The sequence below is a fragment of the Pristiophorus japonicus genome, chromosome 3, assembly GCF_044704955.1.
Source record: "Pristiophorus japonicus isolate sPriJap1 chromosome 3, sPriJap1.hap1, whole genome shotgun sequence".
Lineage (NCBI taxonomy): Eukaryota > Metazoa > Chordata > Chondrichthyes > Pristiophoridae > Pristiophorus > Pristiophorus japonicus.
In genome coordinates this window covers 10,700,385-10,722,820 of record NC_091979.1, presented here as the reverse complement: position 1 = coordinate 10,722,820, position 22,436 = coordinate 10,700,385, and the positions used below count along the sequence as shown (strand labels likewise).

The following is a 22,436-nucleotide window of genomic DNA, read 5'->3' as shown; positions in this document are numbered from 1 at the left end:
CGATGGATGTGGTGTATTTAGATTTCCAAAAGGCATTCGATAAGGTGCCACACAAAAGGTTACTGCAGAAGATAAAGGTACGCGGAGTCAGAGGAAATGTATTAGCATGGATAGAGAATTGGCTGGCGAACAGAAAGCAGAGAGTCGGGATAAATGGGTCCTTTTCCGGTTGGAAATCAGTGGTTAGTGGTGTGCCACAGGGATCAGTGCTGGTACCACAACTGTTTACAATATACATAGATGACCTAGAAGAGGGGACAGAGTGTAGTGCAACAAAATTTGCAGATGACACTAAGATTAGTGGGAAAGCGGGTTGTGTCGAGGACTCAGAGAAGCTACAAGGAGATTTGGATAGGTTAAGCAAATGGGCTAAGGTTTGGCAGATGGAATACAATGTTGGAAAGTGTGAGGTCATCCACCTTGGGAAAAAAACAGTAAAAGGGAATATTATTTGAATGGGGAGAAATTACAACATGCTGTGGTGCAGAGGGACCTGGGGGTCCTTGTGCATGAAACTCTTTGAGGTAAAGAACTTTTTTTTTTTAAAGTCACATTTCAGTGGGACAGCTGTAAATTTGTTCAGGAACAGTCTTGCAGTTCAGACGGCCGAAAATACAATGTTCCCTGACCGGGAATCGAACCCGGGCCGCAGCGCTGAAAGTGCCAAATCCTAACCACTTGACAACCAGGGAGGCTGCTTCAGCCTAAAGCACCTGGTATTCCCAGGCAGTCTCCCATCCAAGTATTAACCAGGCCTGACTCTGCTTAGCTTCCAAGATCAGACGAGATTGGGCATTTTCAGACTAGTGTGGCCATAGGCCAGATGGGGGTCGAACCCATGATCTTCGGTTTACGAGACCGACACCTTACCACTTGGTCACTGCGCCCTTCCTTGTGCATGAATCCCAAAAGGTTAGTTTGCAGGTGCAGCAGGTAATCAGGAAGGCAAATGGAATGTTGGCCTTCATTGCGAAAGGGATGGAGTACAAAAGCAGGGAGGTGTTGCTGCAACTGTATAAGGTATTGGTAAGGCCGCACCTGAAGTACTGCGTGCAATTTTGGTCACCTTACTGAAGGAAGGATATACTAGCTTTGGAAGGGGTACAGAGACGATTCACTCGGCTGATTCAAGAAATGAGGGGTTAATTTATGATGATAGATTGAGTAGACTGGGTCTTTACTCCTTGGAGTTCAGAAGGATGAGGGGTGACCTTATAGAAACATTTAAAATCATGAAAGGGATAGACAAGATAGAGGCAGAGAAGATGTTTCCACTGGTAGGGGAGACTAGAACTAGGGGGCACAGCCTCAAAATACGGGGGAACCAATTTAAAACCGAGTTGAAAAGGAATTTCTTCTCCCAGAGGGTTGTGAATCTGTGGAATTCTCTGCCCAAGGAAGCAGTTGAGGCTGGCTCATTGACTGTTTTCAAGTCAAAGATAGATAGATTTTTAAGCAATAAGGGAATTAAGGGTTACGGGGAGAGGGCGGGTAAGTGGAGCTGAGTCCATGACCAGATCAGCCATGATCTTATTGAATGACGGAGCAGGCTCGAGGGGCTAGATGGCCTACTCCTGTTCCTAATTCTTATGTTCTTATGTTCTTATGTTCTATGTAGTGTGTAAGAGAAACGAGTATCCCCGTCACTTCAATTGTCACAAACTATCTCAATCACTTAACTTGAGCTGGAATTAAGAGGGCAAATGCCCCACGTGAAGGCCAAAGATTAAGGTCGAAGGGAACAAGGTGACGGCGGAAACCTGTGAGTGACTGTGTGATACGCATGAACTGGTGTGAGAATTGAGGGATAATCCCATCACAATAAATAAGTGATGGAGTAGAAGAAGGCCCGTGTGAAGAGATTCATTCACAGAGGAAGCGAGGGAAGGTCAGATCACATGATGGCATCGAGGGAAGACCTTGAATGGGGGCCAGGAGGGTCTCTTAGTCGGTTCTATGCAGACAACCAGAAGGGCTTAAGAGATAAAATGATTAAAGACGGGTGGGATCCCTCGACTGTCCCCAACGAGCAAAAGAATTGGTGGGAGAAACAGAAACGGAAAAAGGCAAAGAAAGCCGGAGAACTTTTAGTATATCAGTTATGTGTGTTACAAAGTAATACCAAACAATTAGTAGAGAAAAGTAAGAAGACAGAAGCCGAGAATAAGAAATGGAGAGAGCGGTATGAACAAACAGGCAAGTGGGGGGATCAGATTATGACCTCCCTCCGACTTATGTTGCCGCAGTAGCGGCCTCGGCTCCTCCCTTTGATGAGGAGACTGAGCTGGAAGGGTCAAATTCAGTAAATACAGAAAGGGCAGCCCCCTCTTAGGGTAACCCAGGGCGTATAGGGAGGGAACCCCCGATATCAATACTACGCTTTCAGCCCCACAGAAAAACAAATGATGAATCAGGATTTGCGGAGTCTACAACCACGGAAGAGAAATGTAGAATTTTGGCAAAAGCTAGAAGAATTGTATGAGACCCACGATATGCATGAGCGAGATGTCCACCAAATAATTCGGGCTAAGTGTCCAAAGGATCGGTGGACAGGGCTAGCACCCCCTCACAGTGACGGCACATGGATACCTGCCGTGGGTGCCACAAGGGCACAACGGGACGCTGCCAGAACGGGGTGCGTCCAGGCTGTACAGGCCTTAATGGGAGCGTCCACTCCAAATTGGGGATTGATAATGCAGACCCGCCAGAAAAAGGGAGAAAACGCCAATGACTACGGAGAGAGGTTATGGGTCCAATACCAAGAATCCTCGGGACAGGCGGCCCCAAACAGACACGACCCAGTCTTCGTGAAAATGTTTAAGGACGGCCTTTCGGCCGACCATCAAAAGATCTTAAAAATGGGGGTGGTAGTCGCGGACACCTGTGACCAAGCTGTCCGGTGGGCATGCCACATTAACTCTGGGGGAATAAAACAAGAAGAGGCCGCGGCTAAGAGTAGTAAGAGTGCGGGCCGAGGGGAATGCTACAACTGTGGCAAGACGGGTCATTTTGCCGCCGACTGTAAGGGCCCCAAAAGACCAACCGTCCGATGTGACAATTGCAGGACAAAGGGACATGCCACTGATAAAAGTTGGGCGCCCAAGGAGAAAAGAAATAGTCAGTCAGGCCTTAGAGTAGAAGAGCTGAACCGACAGCAGCTAATCACAGCGCTGAGGGACTTAGGAAGGGACTGAAGGCCAGCGGTCCCCTTGGGGCAGGGATAGGATCCACGTATTCACATAACAGCCCTGTTCGGGGGCCGGCAGTGTGATATGTTAGTGGATACCGGAGCATCGGTATCGATGACAGATATTCCCTTACCCACAACTAAACATATAGTCCAGATAACTGGCGTGGGAGGATCTGCCACCACAGCCCATCAGAGTGAAGTAATTCTATTGGAGATCGCCGGTATTCTGATCCCGGCACAATTTTATGTATGCCCAAATGCAGAAGGGACTATATTGTGGATCGACCTCCTGGAACAGTTAGGGGCAATAATAGACCCACAGAATAAGAGAATAGTTTGGAGAAATAAGGGAGGAGGCAATATCACGACGTACGGGGAACAGACTAATTTGCACAATCATGCAAAGGTCGGAAGTGTGCAACTTCTCACCCGAGATTGGGATACAGCAGGAGACTACGGCCCATTATGTGAACAAATGAGGGAAGTGTGGGCTCAATCAAAGCAAGATTGTGGGCTGGTAAAGACCAAGCCAGTGGTCATTCCTGGGCCTGAACACACTCCTCATAAGCAATACCCCATTAAACCTGAAGCCCGAGAGGCTGTAAAACAAGTAGTGCAGGACCTCTTGCGGAGCGGTGAAACTTCAGGAAGTCGATAGCACTACGAACTAGCCATTAAATAAAGTAACTCCCCGCCAGCACCTCATCGTAGCAAGCCCAGCGACCATATTTAATGGACTGAAACCAGAACATAAAATATTCACGGTCTTAGATATAGCTAATGGATTTTGGTCCATACCATTAGCCCAGGAGTCCCAAGGTAAATTCACATTCACAGTCGGGGATAGGCAGTATACTTGGACATGAGTGCCCCAGGGTTTTCACAACAGTCCGGCCAAATTTCACCGAAATATGAGTCAAGCCTTGGAGACCGTAGATTTAGCCCCCTACCAAAGTACCATCCTCCAATATGTGGACGACCTGTTGATTGCCTCAGAGGATGAGAGAGGACATATGGGGGCTTTAATAGAAACCCTAGAAGCCTTAAAGAAAGCGAGATTTAAGGTAAACCCCAAGAAAGCTAAGATCGGATTTGTCATGTATTCAACTGTCATTGTAACCCATGTATAAGCTGACCTAAGTTGTACACCTTGAGACACTGACCACAGGGGGCGAACTTGTGGGAGACGCTCCTAACCTGGACTTTCCGGTATAAAAGAGGAAGCTCCACCCACCGTCTGTCTCTTGAGGTCTTGTAATAAAGGTCACTGGTCACAGAGTAATCTCCTCTCAAGTATGGGCCTCGTGTGCATTTATACTGTATAGTAAAGACATATTATTGGCGATGAGAAACTGGGATTTAAACCACGTGAGCATGGCCACTAGCAGCACAGAAGAGAGGTGCTGTGTTGGTGATGATTGGGACGACTTTATTGAGAGACTACAGCAAAGTTTTGTCACGACGGAATAGTTGGGACAGGATACGGTAAACAAACGCAGGGCTCATCTCCTGACTGTTTGTGGATCCAGAACGTATTCCCTGATGAAAGACCTTCTAGCGCCAGAGAAGCCGGCGGACAAGACGTTTGAAGAGCTCAGTAAGTTGATTGAGGAACACTTTAAACCGGCGAGCAGCATGCACATGGCGAGACACCAGTTTTACACGCACCCACCGGCGGCGAGAAGGGCAAAGCGTCCCAGACTTCGTGGCAGATCTCCGGCGATTGGCGAGCCTATGTAAGTTCCCAGATGCATGCAGAGCAGAGATGCTGCGAGACTTTTTTTACTGAGGTCATCGGGCACGCTGGGGTTTTCAGGAGATTGAGACTAAGGACTTGACCTTGGAAGCGGCGGCTCTGATAGCCCAGACAATTATCTCAGGGGAGGAAGAGACCAGAATGATTTATGGCAAAAATCTTGGCTCAAATGCGGCAAACGACCAGGGAGTCAACATTGTTAACGCGGCACCCAGTTCTCTAGGCAGACAGGGGCAATTGGACATGCCCCAGCATGCAGTCGAACCCAAAGGGGGAATTCAACAGAGACAATGGCTAGCTGAACGGCAATTCATGCCATTGCAATGGACAATGCGGCCAGTAATGGGGCCATCAACACCTGCTAATGGTACGCTTAAGGACAGTTAGAGAGACAGTCAGAGACGATCGACTGGTAATTGACCTTTTGTTTCCAACAATGGGGCCTCTAGCTCATGCTGGAGGTGTGGAGGCAAACACCCAGCCAGAGCTTGCAGGTATCAGCAATATACCTGCAGAAACTGCGACGTCAGCGGTCACTTGGCGCGTACGTGCAGGAAGTCTGCAGCCAGGTTGATGTACGAGGAGGACGGGCCCGATGTAAGCCCTACGAGGCCAAATGACTACTGGGGAAAATCGCTGGAAGCTGAAGTTCAGCGAGTTCATGTGGAGCACTTATACAGTTCATATACCAGGACACCACCGATAATGATGAAAGTGCTCCTCAATGGCATCCCAGTATTAATGGAGCTGGGCACGAGGGCCAGCCAGTCCCTGATGAGTATCAAACAGTTCAAAAGGTTATGGGTGTCCAAGGCCAGGAGGCCAAAATTATTGCCGATTGACGCACTGCTACGGACATATACAAGGGAGATCATTCAGGTGCTAGGCAGTGCCACGGTAGTCGTGAACCACAAAGATTCGGAGAACAGGTTGCCACTCTGGATTGTCCCGGGGGACGGTCCTGCACTACTGGGGAGGAGTTGGCTTGCTGTCATGAACTGGAAATGGGGCGATGTCAATGCAATTTCTTCTGTAGAGCGAGTATCATGCTCACAGGTCCTGGACAAATTTGACTCATTATTTCAACCCGGCATCGGCACTTTCATAGGGACCAAGGTAGTGATTCACATAAACCCGGACACCAGGCCAGTACACCACAAGGCCAGAGGGGTGCCGTACGTGATGCGGGAAAAGATAGAATGCGAATTGGACCGCCTGCTGAGGGAAGGCATCATCTCGCCAGTCGAATTCAGTGACTGGGCGAGCCCGATCGTGCCGGTGCTCAAGGCAGATGGGTCGGTCAGGATATGTGGCGATTACAAGGCCACCATCAATCGGGTTTCGCTCCAAGACCAGTGCCCGCTACCGAGAGCGGAGGACCTCTTTGCGACGCTATCCGGTGGCAAACTTTTTTCAAAATTGGACCTGACCTCAGCTTACATGACCCAGGAGCTGGCGAGTGAGTCGAAGAAGCTGACCACCATCACGACACACAAGGGGTTGTTTGAGTACAACAGATGTCCGTTCGGGATTCGTTCGGTCGCCGCGATCATTCAGCGAAATATGGAAAGCCTCCTCAAGTCGATGCCAAGGACGGTGGTTTTTCAAGACGACATCTTCATCACGGGTCGCAATACTGAAGAACACCTCCACAACCTGGAGGAGGTGCTACACAGACTGGACCGGGTAGGGCTGCAACTGAAAAAGGCGAAGTGCGTCTTCTTAGCTCCAGAGGTAGAATTCCTGGGGAGGAGGGTAGCAGCGGCTGGATCAGACCGACTGCGTCCAAAACGGAAGTGATCCAGAGAGCACCTAGACCCCGTAACACGACGGAGCTGCATTCGTTCCTGGCGCTCCTGAACTATTTTGGTAACGTTCTTCCCAAATTGAGCACGCTGCTAGAGCCGCTACACGTACTCCTACGCAAAGGTTGCGAATGGGTCTGGGGGGACAGCCAGGAAAGGGCTTTTGATAGAGCACGCAATTTGTTATGCTCCAACAAACTGTTAACGTTATATGACACGTGTAAGAAACTAGTTTTAACGTGTGATGCGTCGTCCTATGGGTCGGGTGTGTGTTGCAGCATGTGAATGCCAATGGTCAGTTATAGCCGGTAGCTTATGCCTCCAGAAGTCTGTCCTGGGAAGAAAGGGGCTACGGGATGGTAGAAAAGGAAGCGCTAGCATGTGTATATGCAGTAAAAAAAATGCACCAGTACCTGTTTGGCAGGAAATTTGAGCTGGAGAGAGATCACAAACCCCTAACGTCCCTTTTGGCCGACAACAAGGCCATAAATGCGAATGCATCGGCCCGCATACAGAGGTGGGCACTTACGTTAGCCGCCTATGACTACACAATTTGGCACAGACCGAGCACTGAAAACTGCGCCGATGCACTCAGCAGGCTCCCACTAGCCATCACTGAGGGGGCAGCTGAGCATGATGCTGAGATGGTCATGGCTGTTGGAGCGTTCGAAAGCGAAGGTTCACCCGTGACAGCCCGCCAGATTAAAGTCTGGACAAACAAAGACCCGCTACTGTCTTTTGTTAAGAAATGTGTCCTGAATGGGGACTGGGCAGCCACGTACGGGGCATGCCCTGAGGAGTTTAAACCGTTTCATAGGCGCAAGGATGAACTCTCGATTCAGGCCGATTGTCTACTGTGGGGAAACCGAGTAGTCATGCCCCAGAAGGGCAGAGAGGTGTTTATCAGAGAACTTCACAATGAGCACCCGGGCATTGTCATGATGAAGGCAATTGCCAGGTCACACGTTTGGTGGCCAGGGATAGATGCGGACCTGAAACTTTGTGTTCGCAGGTGCAACACGTGTGCCCAGCTGGGCAACGCACCCATGGAAGCCCCCCTTAGCCTGTGGTCCTGGCCCGCCAAGCCATGGTCACGCATCCATGTGGACTACGCAGGTCCTTTCATGGGAAAAAATTTTTTTGGTTGTAGTAGACGCCCACTCCAAATAGATTGAGTGTGCCATTTTAAATTCAAGCACATCCTCTGCCACGATAGAAAGTCTACGGGCAATGTTCGCCGCCCATGGTCTACCGGACGTCTTGGTCAGCGATAATGGCCCGTGCTTCACAAGCACTGAATTCCAGGACTTCATGGCAGGCAATGAAATCAGCCATGTCAGAACGGCACCATTCAAGCCGGCCTTAAACGGCCAGGCGGAACGAGCAGTGCAGATAATCAACAGGGAACGCTCAGAATCCAAGGGGGTTCCCTACAAAGCCGCTTATCACGCCTCCTGTTGGGCAATAGATCCCGACCACACTCGCTCACAGGGATTCCACCCGCAGAGCTGCTAATGAAAAGGACACTCAAAACCAAGTTATCCCTTATACACCTGCTATGAAAGAAATTGTTGAGAGCAGGCATCAGTCACAATGTGACTACCATGACAAAAATGCGAGGGCGCGATGTATTGATGTCAATGATCCTGTTTTTGTCCTTAATTATGCTGCAGGGCCCAAATGGCTCGCAGGCACTGTGATTACCAAAGAGGGAAATAGGATTCTGGTAGTTAAACTTACCAACGGACAAATTTGCCGCAAACATGTGGATCAAACTAAAAGGAGGTTCAGCAACCCCATAGAAGAAGCAGAGGAAGAACACAACATAGAGTTCACTCCACCACAGGTGACCGAACACCGGAACCAAGTGGAGGAGAGCCCAGTCACTGTGGGCAGTCCGGACAGGCCTGAGGCACCGCAAACAGCAGACACTCAGGCCAGCACCCAACAACCGGAGCCCCAACTCAGGTGCTCTACAAGGGAGCGAAACCACCAGAGAGACTCAACCTGTGATCCCAATAAGACTTTAGGTGGGAGGTGATGTCATGTATTCAACTGTCATTGTAACCCATGTATAAGCTGACCTAAGTTGTACACCTTGAGACACTGACCACAGGGGGCGAACTTGTGGGAGACACTCCTAACCTGGACTTTCCAGTATAAAAGGGGAAGCTCCACCCACCGCCTGGCTCTTGAGGTCTTGGTAATAAAGGTAACTGGTCACAGAGTGACTTTCTCTCAAGTATGGGCCTCGTGTGCATTTATACTGTATAGTAAGGAAATATTAAGATTGAAGGAAGGAGGTACAGTACTTGGGACACCAACTGTCGCAGGGAACAAAAACAATGCCCCACGACAGAAAGGAAGCAATTCGCATTATGCCCCGACCGAAAACGGTCCGAGGAGTGTGCAAAGTCTTGGGACTCTTTAACTACTGTAGGAACTTTATAGACAACTTCGCGGCAATCGCGGAACCCATACAGAGACTAGTTAAGGGAGGAAAACCAGCTCTAGAAAGTGTGGAGTGGGGCCCGGAACAAGAAACAGCATACGGCCAGATAAAGGAAGCCCTGATGTCGGCACCAGGCCTAGCACTGCCAAATATGAACGCACCGTTTCACATTCATTGTGAAAACGATGGCGGGTTTTACGGAGCAGTAGTTACTCAAATACATGGAGACCGAGCCCGCCCAGTAGCTTACTGTTCCACCCAACAGTCGCCCGTAGCAGGAGGTCTGTCAAGATGAGTAGCAGCCTTGGACTGCGCTACGTGGGTGGTGAATGTTAGTGAGCCAGTAGTAATGACAGGGGAGGTTATACTACATACCAAACATACCTTGGTGGAAATGCTCAACACCGGGAAATTGCGCTCCATGTCCAACGTCCGCCGGGCCAAATGGGAAGCAGTATTACTTCCCTTTGATGGGTCCGTAAAAATTGTACAAGACACGGGGGAGAACCCGGCAGAGGGCCTCTTATCCGTGGGTGAGCCTCCTGAGTGCCAGGCACAGGAATGGGAGGACTCACCGGGACACATAAGTGAGATTCCCCTTGAAAACCCCGAGCTGATCCTGTACGTGGATGGGTCCCGGAAATATATTCAGGGGACCCCGCATACGGGATGGGCAGTGGTAGACGAAGCACTAAACACGGTCCGAAAGGGAAGGTTAGACGGAGGACTGTCGGCCCAAGTAGCTGAACTCACTGCCCTGACTGAAGCCCTCCAACTGGCCGAAGGCCGGCGGACAAAAATATATACAGATAGCCACTGTGCCTTCGGGGTGGTCCATGACCACATGACTGCCTGGGCGAGGAGAGGCTATCGAACACGAGGGCCGAATCAGACTACTATTAGACGCCGCCAGTAAACCCGCAGAGGCAGCAGTGATCAAGGTTAAGGCTCACCAGAAAGTAGTAAACAATGTCCAACGGGACAATGAATCGGCGGATAAAGCGGCACAGGAAGCAGGTATACCCCTAGAAGTGCAGGAAGAAGTTGTATGTAGTATCGTTACCAGGGAAGATATAGACATTGTGAGATTACATGCCGATGTTAGTGATGAAGAAAAGAACGATTGGGGCACAAAAGGAGGGAGCCAGGGTGACGACTTCGTATGGAGGAAAGATGGGAAGGTGATAGCCCCGGCTTGTATTAGACAAATGCTCATGGAACTACACCACGGCATCAGTCATGTCGGACGGAACATCATGATAACAAACATAACTGGGGATTGGTGGTGGCCAGGAATGGGACGGGACGTAGCTAAGTACTGTCAGCAATGTGTCACGTGTGCCCAGCGCAATCCAGGAAAGGCCGTTAAGGTTAGAATGGCTCACCAACCCATGGAAGTGTATACAGATAGACTTCACGGGACCTTTACCATTCTCAAGGGGCAAGAAATACTGTCTAGTAATAATAGATCAGTTTACGCGGTGGGTAGAAGCGCTCGCCACACAAAACTGCACCGCAATCACGGTGGCCCCAATATTGGCAGAAGAAGTAATCCCACGTTGGGGCGCCCCTATTCAAATCGATTCCGACCAGGGAACCCATTTTACCAGACAAATAATGAAGGAGGTGTGTGCTATGTTGGGTATTAGACAAAAGTTTCATATCCCCTACCACCCACAAAGCTCTGGGATGATAGAACGTATGAACAGGACACTTAAAACAACCCTAGCAAAGGCCATCCAAGAGACGGGACAAGCTTGGGCGGATTTACTACCCACAATCTTGATGAGACAAAGGGCGATCCCTAACCGAGTGATGGGATTAACTCCATATGAGTTGATGACAGACAGGGCGATGTGCCTGCAGGAAGGAATCATAACCGGGGGATCCGATGTAGGACCCCTGAGGGATCGGATTGGAAAGTACATCTTGGAACTGAGTAAGCAACTTAAGGAATTGAGGAAGGAAGTGAGGGAACGGCAAGCAGGCAGGGACGAACAGAAGGAATTGGAGGACCAGGGAGAGGTCCCACAGGTAGGCGCGAAGGGAATGGTAAAATGTCTGCCAGGATGAACGGGGTTTGCTTCCCGTTGGTCTGGCCCATTTGAAGTTCTAATTAGCGGAGATACGTACGCCTGCATAGGTATGGGTGGGGTTGGCCGATGGAAACATTGGTCTCAGCTCAAAGAATATGAATCCAACGACCCCAGCACAAGCGAACAAAACAAATAACCCTGCCTTCATACACATTCTAAGAAACTGAAGGCGGACGCATCAGCAGAAAACGCCGGAAGAATTAAAGACGATCCAAGATGAATGTGTTATACGATATTATGTGCAGTTTGCTTTTTGTGGAATTGGAATATGTAGCCTAGGGAGGACTAGGAACAGTTAATTCAGAGACCATGGTCCAGAACTTAAAGAAGGGTAACTTTGAAAGTATGAGGCGTGAATTGGCTAGGATAGATTGGCGAATGATACTTAAGGAGTTGACTGTGGATGGGCAATGGCAGACATTTAGAGACCGTATGGATGAACTACAACAATTATACATCCCTGTCTGGCGTAAAAATAAAAAAGGGAAGGTGGCTCAACCGTGGCTATCAAGGGAAATCAGGGATAGTATTAAAGCCAAGGAAGTGGCATACAAATTGGCCAGAAATAGCAGTGAACCCAGGGACTGGGAGAAATTTAGAACTCAGCAGAGGAGGACAAAGGGTTTGATTAAGGCAGGGAAAATAGAGTTTGAGAGGAAGCTTGCAGGGAACAGTAAAATGGACTGCAAAAGCTTCTATAGATATGTAAAGAGAAAAAGGTTAGTAAAGACAAACATAGGTCCCCTGCAGTCAGAATCAGGGGAAGTCATAACGGGGAACAAAGAAATGGCAGACCAATTGAACAAGTACTTTGGTTTGGTATTCACTAAGGAGGACACAAACAACCTTCTGGATATAAAAGGGGTCAGAGGGTCTAGTAAGAAAGAGGAACTGAGGGAAATCCTTATTAGTCGGGAAATTGTGTTGGGGAAATTGATGGGATTGAAGGCTGATAAATCCCCAGGGCCTGATGGTCTGCATCCCAGACTACTTAAGGAGGTGGCCTTGGAAATAGCGGATGCATTGACAGTTATTTTCCAACATTCCATTGACTCTGGATCAGTTCCTATGGAGTGGAAGGTAGCCAATGTAACCCCACTTTTTTAAAAAAGGAGGAAGAGAGAAAACAGGGAATTATAGACCGGTCAGCCTGACCTCAGTAGTGGGTAAAATGATGGAATCAATTATTAAGGATGTCATAGCAGTGCATTTGGAAAGAGGTGACATGATAGGCCCAAGTCAGCATGGATTTGTGAAAGGGAAATCATGCTTGACAAATCTTCTGGAATTTTTTGAGGATGTTTCCAGTAGAGTGGACAAGGGAGAACCAGTTGATGTGGTGTATTTGGACTTTCAGAAGGCTTTCGACAAGGTCCCACACAAGAGATTAGTGTGCAAAGTTAAAGCACATGTGATTGGGGGTAGTGTGCTGACATGGATTGAGAACTGGTTGTCAGACAGGAAGCAAAGAGTAGGAGTAAATGGGTACTTTTCAGAATGGCAGCAGTGACTAGTGGAATACCACAAGGTTCTGTGCTGGGGCCCCAGCTGTTTACACTGTACATTAATGATTTAGACGAGGGGATTAAATGCAGTATCTCCAAATTTGCGGATGACACGAAGTTGGGTGGCAGTGTGAGCTGCGAGGAGGATGCTATGAGGCTGCAGAGTGACTTGGATAGGTTAGGTGAGTGGGTAAATGCATGGCAGATGAAGTATAATGTAGATAAATGTGAGGTTATCCACTTTGGTGGTAAAAACAGAGAGACAGACTATTATCTGAATGGTGACAGATTAGGAAAAGGGGAGGTGCAACGAGACTTGGGTGTCATGGTACATCACTCATTGAAGGTTGGCATGCAGGTACAGCAGGCGGTTAAGAAAGCAAATGGCATGTTGGCCTTCATAGCGAGGGGTTTGAGTACAGAGGCAGAGAGGTGTCACTACAGTTGTACAGGGTCTTGGTGAGGCCACACCTGGCGTATTGTGTACAGTTTTGGTCTCCTAACTTGAGGAAGGACATTCTTGCTATTGAGGGAGTGCAGCGAAGGTTCACCAGACTGATTCCCGGGATGGGAGGACTGACATATCAAGAAAGACTGGATCAACTGGGCTTGTATTCACTGGAGTTCAGAAGAATGAGAGGGGATCTCATAGAAACGTTTAAAATTCTGACGGGTTTAGACAGGTTAGATGCAGGAAGAATGTTCCCAATGTTGGGGAAGTCCAGAACCAGGGGTCACAGTCTAAGGATAAGGGGTAAGCCATTTAGGACCGAGATGAGGAGAAACTTCTTCACCCAGAGAGTGATGAACCTGTGGAATTCTCTACCACAGAAAGTTGTTGAGGCCAATTCACTAAATATATTCAAAAAGGAGTTAGATATAGTCCTTACTACTAGGGGGATCAAGGGGTATGGTGAGAAAGCAGGAATGGGGTACTGTAGTTGCATGTTCAGCCATGAACTCATTGAATGGTGGTGCAGGCACGAAGGGCCGAATGGTCTACTCCTGCACCTATTTTCTATGTTTCTATGTTTCTATGACTCAAGCCAGAGTACTCCCATGGACCAAGAGACAGTTGTATGTGAACACCTTTTTGTACATGTTATACACTTATGCCAAGAAAGCCAATGTTGCCAGCTGTTGGGTCTGTGCCCATGTCCCCACACACTCGGAGGAAGGAATCCCCCTACAATCAACCCCATTTAGTGATAATGAGACGGCCAGCTGGATGTTTGGAGTTAGAACAGGATCCACACGCGTTGGCTCTTATGCCATAGAGGCAGACGGCAGCACCATAATAAAACTTAAAAGTCATGGGTATAATCCAGAACAGTGTAGTGGGTGGAGACGATCAACCTATAACAATTCCTATCTACCACTGATCCTGAGAACAAGGTGTAAGAAGGGACAGGGAGGGGGGCTATGTCTCACAAGGCAGGGACGACCGGAAGATCCTATTGTGGGATACAGTAACTGCACATATAGCCTTACCTTACCTGCCGAAGGGGGTAGGGTGACACTCCCGTCATTAAACGGAAACGGTGACTTTTCGGTCCAATGGGACCCTCCAACGCCCGACAACGGGACTCATTTTGTGTGCGGTCACAGGGCCTACTCCTGGTTGCCCCGAGAATGGATGGGTTCTTGTTATCTGGCTTATATCGCACCCTACATGTATCACCTGGGTTCTCCGAAGGACCTCCACCGGAGAGCCAGACGAGCCATCACGGAGAATGAAAGATTCTGGGCCATTGCGTTTCCCTGATATGGTGCGGGTAAATTGACCAGGGAATCCATTAACATGGCTTCCGTCCTGGAACAGGTGGCCAATGATACAGCTGAAGCCCTAGTTAAGGTTAATGCAGAGATGGTAGCCCTCCGCACAGTAGCTCTGCAAAATCGGATGACCCTTGACTATATGTTGGCAGATAAAGGGGGAACCTGTGCCCTCATCAGGGCCGAATGTTGTACTTACATCCCGGGTAGCTCGGAAGAAATTACCGATCTGGCAGAGCTTATCCAAGAAGATGTTAAAAAGCTTAAGCAACCACCAGCCTCCACGTTGTGGGCCTGGTTCTCAGGGTGGTTAGGATCTATGGGAACGTCACTAATCCAAGGTCTGGTTACCTTTGTGGTGGTGGTAATAATGCTGTATTGCCTATGTATGTTACTTAAATGTTGTATAAGCAAAGCACTGTCATCTTTACTATCGAACAGACTTGTAACCCAATTGATCGGTCAGGACCCATTCACATTGATTGATCGGTCAGGGCCCATTCACATTGATTTGATCAGTCAGGACCCATTCGCACTGATTGATCGGTCAGGACCCATTCACACTGATTGATCGTTCAGGAGCCATTCGCACTGATTGATCGGTCAGGGTCCATTCACATTGATTGATCAGTCAGGACCCATTCACACTGATTGATCGGTCTGGGCACATTAACACTGATTGATCAGTCAGGGCCCATTCACACTGATTGATCGGTAAAGAGCCACTGACATTGATAGATCGGTCAGGAACCATTCACCTGATTGATCGGTCAGGACCCATTTACATTGATTGATCGGTCAGAACCCATTCACATTGATTGATCGGTCAGGGCCCATTCACACTGATTGATCAGTCAGGACACATTCACATTGATTGATCGGTCAGGGCCCATTCACATTGATTGATTGGTCAGGACCCATTCACACTGATTGATCGGTCAGGATCCATTCACATTGATTGATTGGTCAGGGCCTATTCACATTGATTGATTGGTCAGGGCCCATTCACATTGATTGATCGGTCACGAACCATTCACATTGATTGATCGCTCAGGACTCATTCACATTGATTGTTCGGTCAGGGCCCATTCACAATGATTGTTCGGTCAGGGCCCATTCACAATGATTGATCGGTCAGGGCCCATTCACACTGATTGATCGGTCTGGACTCATTCACATTGGTTGATTGGTCAGGACCGATTCACATTGATTGATCGGTAAGGGCCCAATCAGATTTATTGATCGGTCAGGATCCATTCTCACAAATTAATCGTTTAGGGCCCATTCACAATGATTGATTGGTCAGGACCCATTCTCACAAATTAATCGTTTAGGGCCCATTCACATTGATTGATCAGTCAGGGCACATTCAGATTGATTGATCGGTCACGACCCATTCACATTGATTGATCGCTCAGGACCCATTCACATTGATTGATCTTTGAGGGCCCATTCACATTGATTGATCGCTCAGGACCCATTCACATTGATTGATCTGTGAGGGCCCATTCACATTGATTGATCAGTCAGGACCCATTCACATTGATTGATCGGTCAGAGCCAATTCACGCTGATTGATCTGTCAGGAACCATTCACTTTGTTTGTTCGGTCAGAATCGATTCACACTGATAGATCGGTCAGGACCCATTCATATTGATTGATCGGTCAGTACCCATTTACATTGATTGATCGGTCAGGACCCATTCACATTGATTGATCAGTCAGGGCCCATTCACAGTGATTGATCGGTCAGGACCCATTCACATTTATTGATCGGTCAGGGCCCAATCACATTGATTGATCGCTAAGGAACCATTCACATTGATTGATCGGTCAGGGCCCATTCACATTGATTTATCGCTCAGGACCCATTCACATTGATTGATCGGTCAGGACCCATTCATCTTGATTGATCGGTCAGGACCCATTCACTTTGATTGATCGGTCAGGGTCGATTCACACTGATTGCTTGGTCAGGAGTCATTCACATTGATTGATCGCTGAGGACCCAATCACAATTATTGATCAGTCAGGACCCATTCACACTGATTAATCGGTCAGGGCCCATTCATAATGATTGAACGGTCAGGACCCATTCACTTTGATTGATCGGTTAGGGCACATTCACATTGATTGATCGGTCAGGGACCATTCTCATTGATTGTTCGCTCAGGACCCATTCACATTGATTGATCGGTGATGGCCCATTCGGATTGATTGATCGGTGAGGATCCATTCACTTTGTTTGTTCGGTCAGAATCCTTTCTTGCTCATAGATCGGTCAGGACCCATTCACATTGATTGATCGTTCAGGACCCATTTACACTGATTGATCGGTCAGGGACGATTCACTTTTATTGATCGGTCAGGACTCATTGTCACTAATTGATCAGTCAGGACCCATTCAGACTGATTGATCAGTCAGGGCCCATTCACTGATTGATCGCTCAGGACCCATTCAGAGTAATTGATCGGTCAGAACCCATTCACATTGATTGATCGGTCAGGAGCCATTCACACTGATTGACCCGTCAGGACCTATTCACATTGATTGATCGGTCAGGTTCTAATCAAGTTGATTAATCGGTCAGGACCCATTCATATTGATTAATCGGTCAGGACGTATTCAAATTGATTGATCGGTCAGGACCCACTCAAGTTGATTGATCGGTCAGGACACATTCAGACTGATTGATCGGTCAGGACCCATTCACATTGATTGATCGGACAGGATGCATTCACATTGATTGATCGGTCATGACACATTCACACTGATTGATCGTTGAAGTCCCATTCAGACTGATTGATTGGTCAGGACCCATTCAGACTGATTGATCGGTCAGGACCCATTCACATTGATGGACCGGTCAGGAGCCCTTCACATTGATTGATTGGACAGGTCCCATTCTCATTGATTGATAGGTCAGGGCCCTTTCACATTGATTGATCAGTCAGGAGCCATTCACATTGATTGATCGGACAGGACCCATTCTCATTGATTGATCGGTCAGTGCGCATTCACACTGATTGATCGGTCAGCACCCATTCAGACTGATTGATCGGTCAGTACTCATTCACACTGATTGATCGGTCAGTACTCATTCATACTGATTGATCAGTCAGGACCCATTTACACTGATTGATCAGTCAGGAGCCATTCACACTGATTGATCGGTCAGGAACCTTTCAGACTGATCGATCGGTCAGTGCGCATTCACACTGATTGATCGGTCAGGAGCCATTCACACTGATTGATCGGTCAGGAACCATTCAGACTGATTGATCGGTCAGTGCGTATTCACACTGATTGATCGGTCAGGAGCCATTCACACTGATTGATCGGTCAGTGCGCATTCACACTGATTGATCGGTCAGGACCTATTCACATTGATTGATCGGTCAGGAGCCATTCACACCGATTGATCGGTCAGGACCTATTCACGTTGATTGATCATTCAGGACCCATTCAGACTGATTGATCGGTCAGTACTCATTCACACTGATTGATCGGTCAGGACCTATTCACATTGATTGATCGGTCAGGAGCCATTCACACTGAGTGATCAGTCAGGACCCATTCACGTTGATTGATCGGTCAGGAGCCATTCACACCGATTGATCGGTCAGGACCTATTCACGTTGATTGATTGGTCAGGACCCATTCTCATTGATTGATAGGACAGGTCCCATTCACATTGATTGATTGGTCAGGACACTTTCACACTGATTGATGGGTCAGGAGCCATTCACACTGATTGATCCGTCAGGACCCATTCACATCGATTGATCGGTCAGGGCCCATTCAGATTGATTGACCGGTCGGGACCCATTCAAGTTGATTGATCGGTCAGGACTCATTCAAGTTGATTGATCGGTCAGGACCAATACACATTGATTGATTGGTCAAACCCATTCAAGTTGATTGATCGGTCAGGACCCATTCACGTTGATTGATCGGGCAGGGCCGATTCACATTGATTGATTGGTCAGGACCCATTCACATTGATTGATCTGTCAGGACCCATTCAAACTGATTGATCAGTCAGGACCCATCACATTGATTGATCAGTCAGGACCCATTCACATTGATTGATCAGTCAGGCCCCATTCACATTGATTGATCGGTCAGGACCCATTCACACCGATTGATCGGTCAGGACCAATTCACATTGATTGATCGGTCAGGACCCATTCACACTGATTGATCGGTCAGGAACCATTCGCACCGATTGACCGGTCAGGACCAATTCACACTGATTGATCGGTCAGGGACTATTCACACCTATTGATCGGTCAGGGCCCATTCACACTGGTTGATCGGTCAGGACCTATTCTCATTGATTGATCGGTCAGGACCCATTCACATTGATTGATCGGTCAGGACACATTCACATTGATTGACCAGTCGGGAACCATTCAAGTTGATTGATCGGTCAGGACCCATTCTCATTGATTGATCGGGCAGGACCAATTCTCATTGATTGATCAGTCAGGACCAATTCTCATTGATTGATCGGTCAGGACTCATTCACACTGATTGGTCGGTCAGGGTCCATTCACATTGATTGATCTGTCTGGACCCATTCACACTGATTGATCGGTCAGGATTTATTCATATTGATTGATCGGTCAGGATCCAATCTCATTGACTATTCGGTCAGGAGCCATTCACGTTGATTGATCGATCAGGGCCCATTCACACTGAATATGCAGTCAGGGCCCTTTCATACTGATTGATCGGAAATGACCCATTCACGTTCATTGTTCGGTCAGGAACCATTCAGACTGATTGATCGGTCAGGACCCATTCACATTGATTGATCGGTCAGGACCCATTCACACTGATTGATTGGTCAGGGCCCATTCACACTGATTGATCGGTCAGGACCCATTCACACTGATTGATCGGTCAGGGCCCATTCACATTGATTGATCAGTCAGGTGCCATTCACATTAATTGATCGGACAGGACCCATTCTCATTGATTGATCGGTCAGGGCCCATTCACATTGATTGATCGGTCAGGAGCCATTCACACTGATTGACCCGTCAGGACCCATTCACATTGATTGATCGGTCAGGTCCTAATCAAGTTGATTAATCGGTCAGGACTCATTCACATTGATTGATCGGTCAGGACGTATTCAAATTGATTGATCGGTCAGGACCCACTCAAGTTGATTGATCGGTCAGGACCCATTCAGACTGATTGATCGGTCAGGACCCATTCACACTGATTGATCGGACAGGATACATTCACACTGATTGATCGGTCAGGAGCCATTCACACTGACAGATCGGTCAGGAACCATTCAGACTGATTGATTGGTCAGGAAACATTCAGACTGATTGATCGGTCAGTGCGCATTCACACACTGATTGATCGGTCAGGAGCCATTCACACTGATTGATCGGTCAGGACCCATTCACACTGATTGATCAGTCAGGACCCATTCACACTGATTGATCGGTCAGGACCCATTCACACTGATTGATCAGTCAGGACCCATGCACACTGATTGATCGGTCAGTGCACATTCACACTGATTGATCGGTCAGGAGCCATTCACACTGACTGATCGGTCAGGAGCCATTCACACTGATTGATCGGTCAGGAACCATTCAAACTGATTGATCGGTCAGTGCGCATTCACACTGATTGATCGGTCAGGACCCATTCAGACTGATTGATCGGTCAGGACCCATTCACACTGATTGATCAGTCAGGACCCATTCACACTGATTGATCGGTCAGTGCGCATTCAGACTGATTGATCGGTCAGTGCGCATTCACATTGATTGATCGGTCAGGAGCCATTCACACTGATTGATCAGTCAGGAACCATTCAGAATGATTGATCGGTCAGTGCGCGTTCACACTGATTGATCGGTCAGGAGCCATTCACACTGATTGATCGGTCAGGAACCATTCAGACTGATTGATCGGTCAGTGCGCATTCACACTGATTGATCGGTCAGGAGCCATTCACACTGATTGATCGGTCAGTGCGCATTCACACTGATTGATCGGTCAGGACCTATTCACATTGATTGATCGGTCAGGAGCCATTCACACCGATTGATCGGTCAGGACCTATTCACGTTGATTGATCATTCAGGACCCATTCAGACTGATTGATCGGTCAGTACTCATTCACACTGATTGATCGGTCAGGACCTATTCACATTGATTGATCGGTCAGGAGCCATTCACACTGAGTGATCAGTCAGGACCCATTCACGTTGATTGATCGGTCAGGAGCCATTCACACCGATTGATCGGTCAGGACCTATTCACGTTGATTGATTGGTCAGGACCCATTCTCATTGATTGATAGGACAGGTCCCATTCACATTGATTGATTGGTCAGGACACTTTCACACTGATTGATGGGTCAGGAGCCATTCACACTGATTGATCCGTCAGGACCCATTCACATCGATTGATCGGTCAGGGCCCATTCAGATTGATTGACCGGTCGGGACCCATTCAAGTTGATTGATCGGTCAGGACTCATTCAAGTTGATTGATCGGTCAGGACCAATACACATTGATTGATTGGTCAAACCCATTCAAGTTGATTGATCGGTCAGGACCCATTCACGTTGATTGATCGGGCAGGGCCGATTCACATTGATTGATTGGTCAGGACCCATTCACATTGATTGATCTGTCAGGACCCATTCAAACTGATTGATCAGTCAGGACCCATCACATTGATTGATCAGTCAGGACCCATTCACATTGATTGATCGGTCAGGCCCCATTCACATTGATTGATCGGTCAGGACCCATTCACACCGATTGATCGGTCAGGACCAATTCACATTGATTGATCGGTCAGGACCCATTCACACTGATTGATCGGTCAGGAACTATTCGCACCGATTGACCGGTCAGGACCAATTCACACTGATTGATCGGTCAGGGACCATTCACACCTATTGATCGGTCAGGGCCCATTCACACTGGTTGATCGGTCAGGACCTATTCTCATTGATTGATCGGTCAGGACCCATTCACATTGATTGATCGGTCAGGACACATTCACATTGATTGACCAGTCGGGAACCATTCAAGTTGATTGATCGGTCAGGACCCATTCTCATTGATTGATCGGGCAGGACCAATTCTCATTGATTGATCAGTCAGGACCAATTCTCATTGATTGATCGGTCAGGACTCATTCACACTGATTGGTCGGTCAGGGTCCATTCACATTGATTGATCTGTCTGGACCCATTCACACTGATTGATCGGTCAGGATTTATTCATATTGATTGATCGGTCAGGATCCAATCTCATTGACTATTCGGTCAGGAGCCATTCACGTTGATTGATCGATCAGGGCCCATTCACACTGAATATGCAGTCAGGGCCCTTTCATACTGATTGATCGGAAATGACCCATTCACGTTCATTGTTCGGTCAGGAACCATTCAGACTGATTGATCGGTCAGGACCCATTCACATTGATTGATCGGTCAGGACCCATTCACACTGATTGATCGGTCAGGGCCCATTCACACTGATTGATCGGTCAGGACCCATTCACACTGATTGATCGGTCAGGGCCCATTCACATTGATTGATCAGTCAGGAGCCATTCACATTAATTGATCGGACAGGACCCATTCTCATTGATTGATCGGTCAGGGCCCATTCACATTGATTGATCGGTCAGGAGCCATTCACACTGATTGACCCGTCAGGACCCATTCACATTGATTGATCGGTCAGGTCCTAATCAAGTTGATTAATCGGTCAGGACTCATTCACATTGATTGATCGGTCAGGACGTATTCAAATTGATTGATCGTTCAGGATCCACTCAAGTTGATTGATCGGTCAGGA

At 48.0% G+C, this 22,436-nt stretch overlaps 1 protein-coding gene, 1 non-coding gene and 1 pseudogene across 2 annotated transcripts in view; all 3 read right to left on the bottom strand.

Annotated features, from left to right (window-relative positions):
• The window catches only part of LOC139260450 (acid-sensing ion channel 4-A-like), a 951,337-nt gene that overhangs the window by 242,229 nt on the left and 686,672 nt on the right, over window positions 1-22,436 (bottom strand). The window lies entirely within an intron of this gene.
• LOC139260671 (5S ribosomal RNA) lies at window positions 702-820 on the bottom strand (annotated as a pseudogene).
• On the bottom strand, window positions 816-888 carry trnat-cgu (transfer RNA threonine (anticodon CGU)). Its single transcript has one exon. It is a non-coding gene; the product is annotated as a tRNA-Thr (tRNA).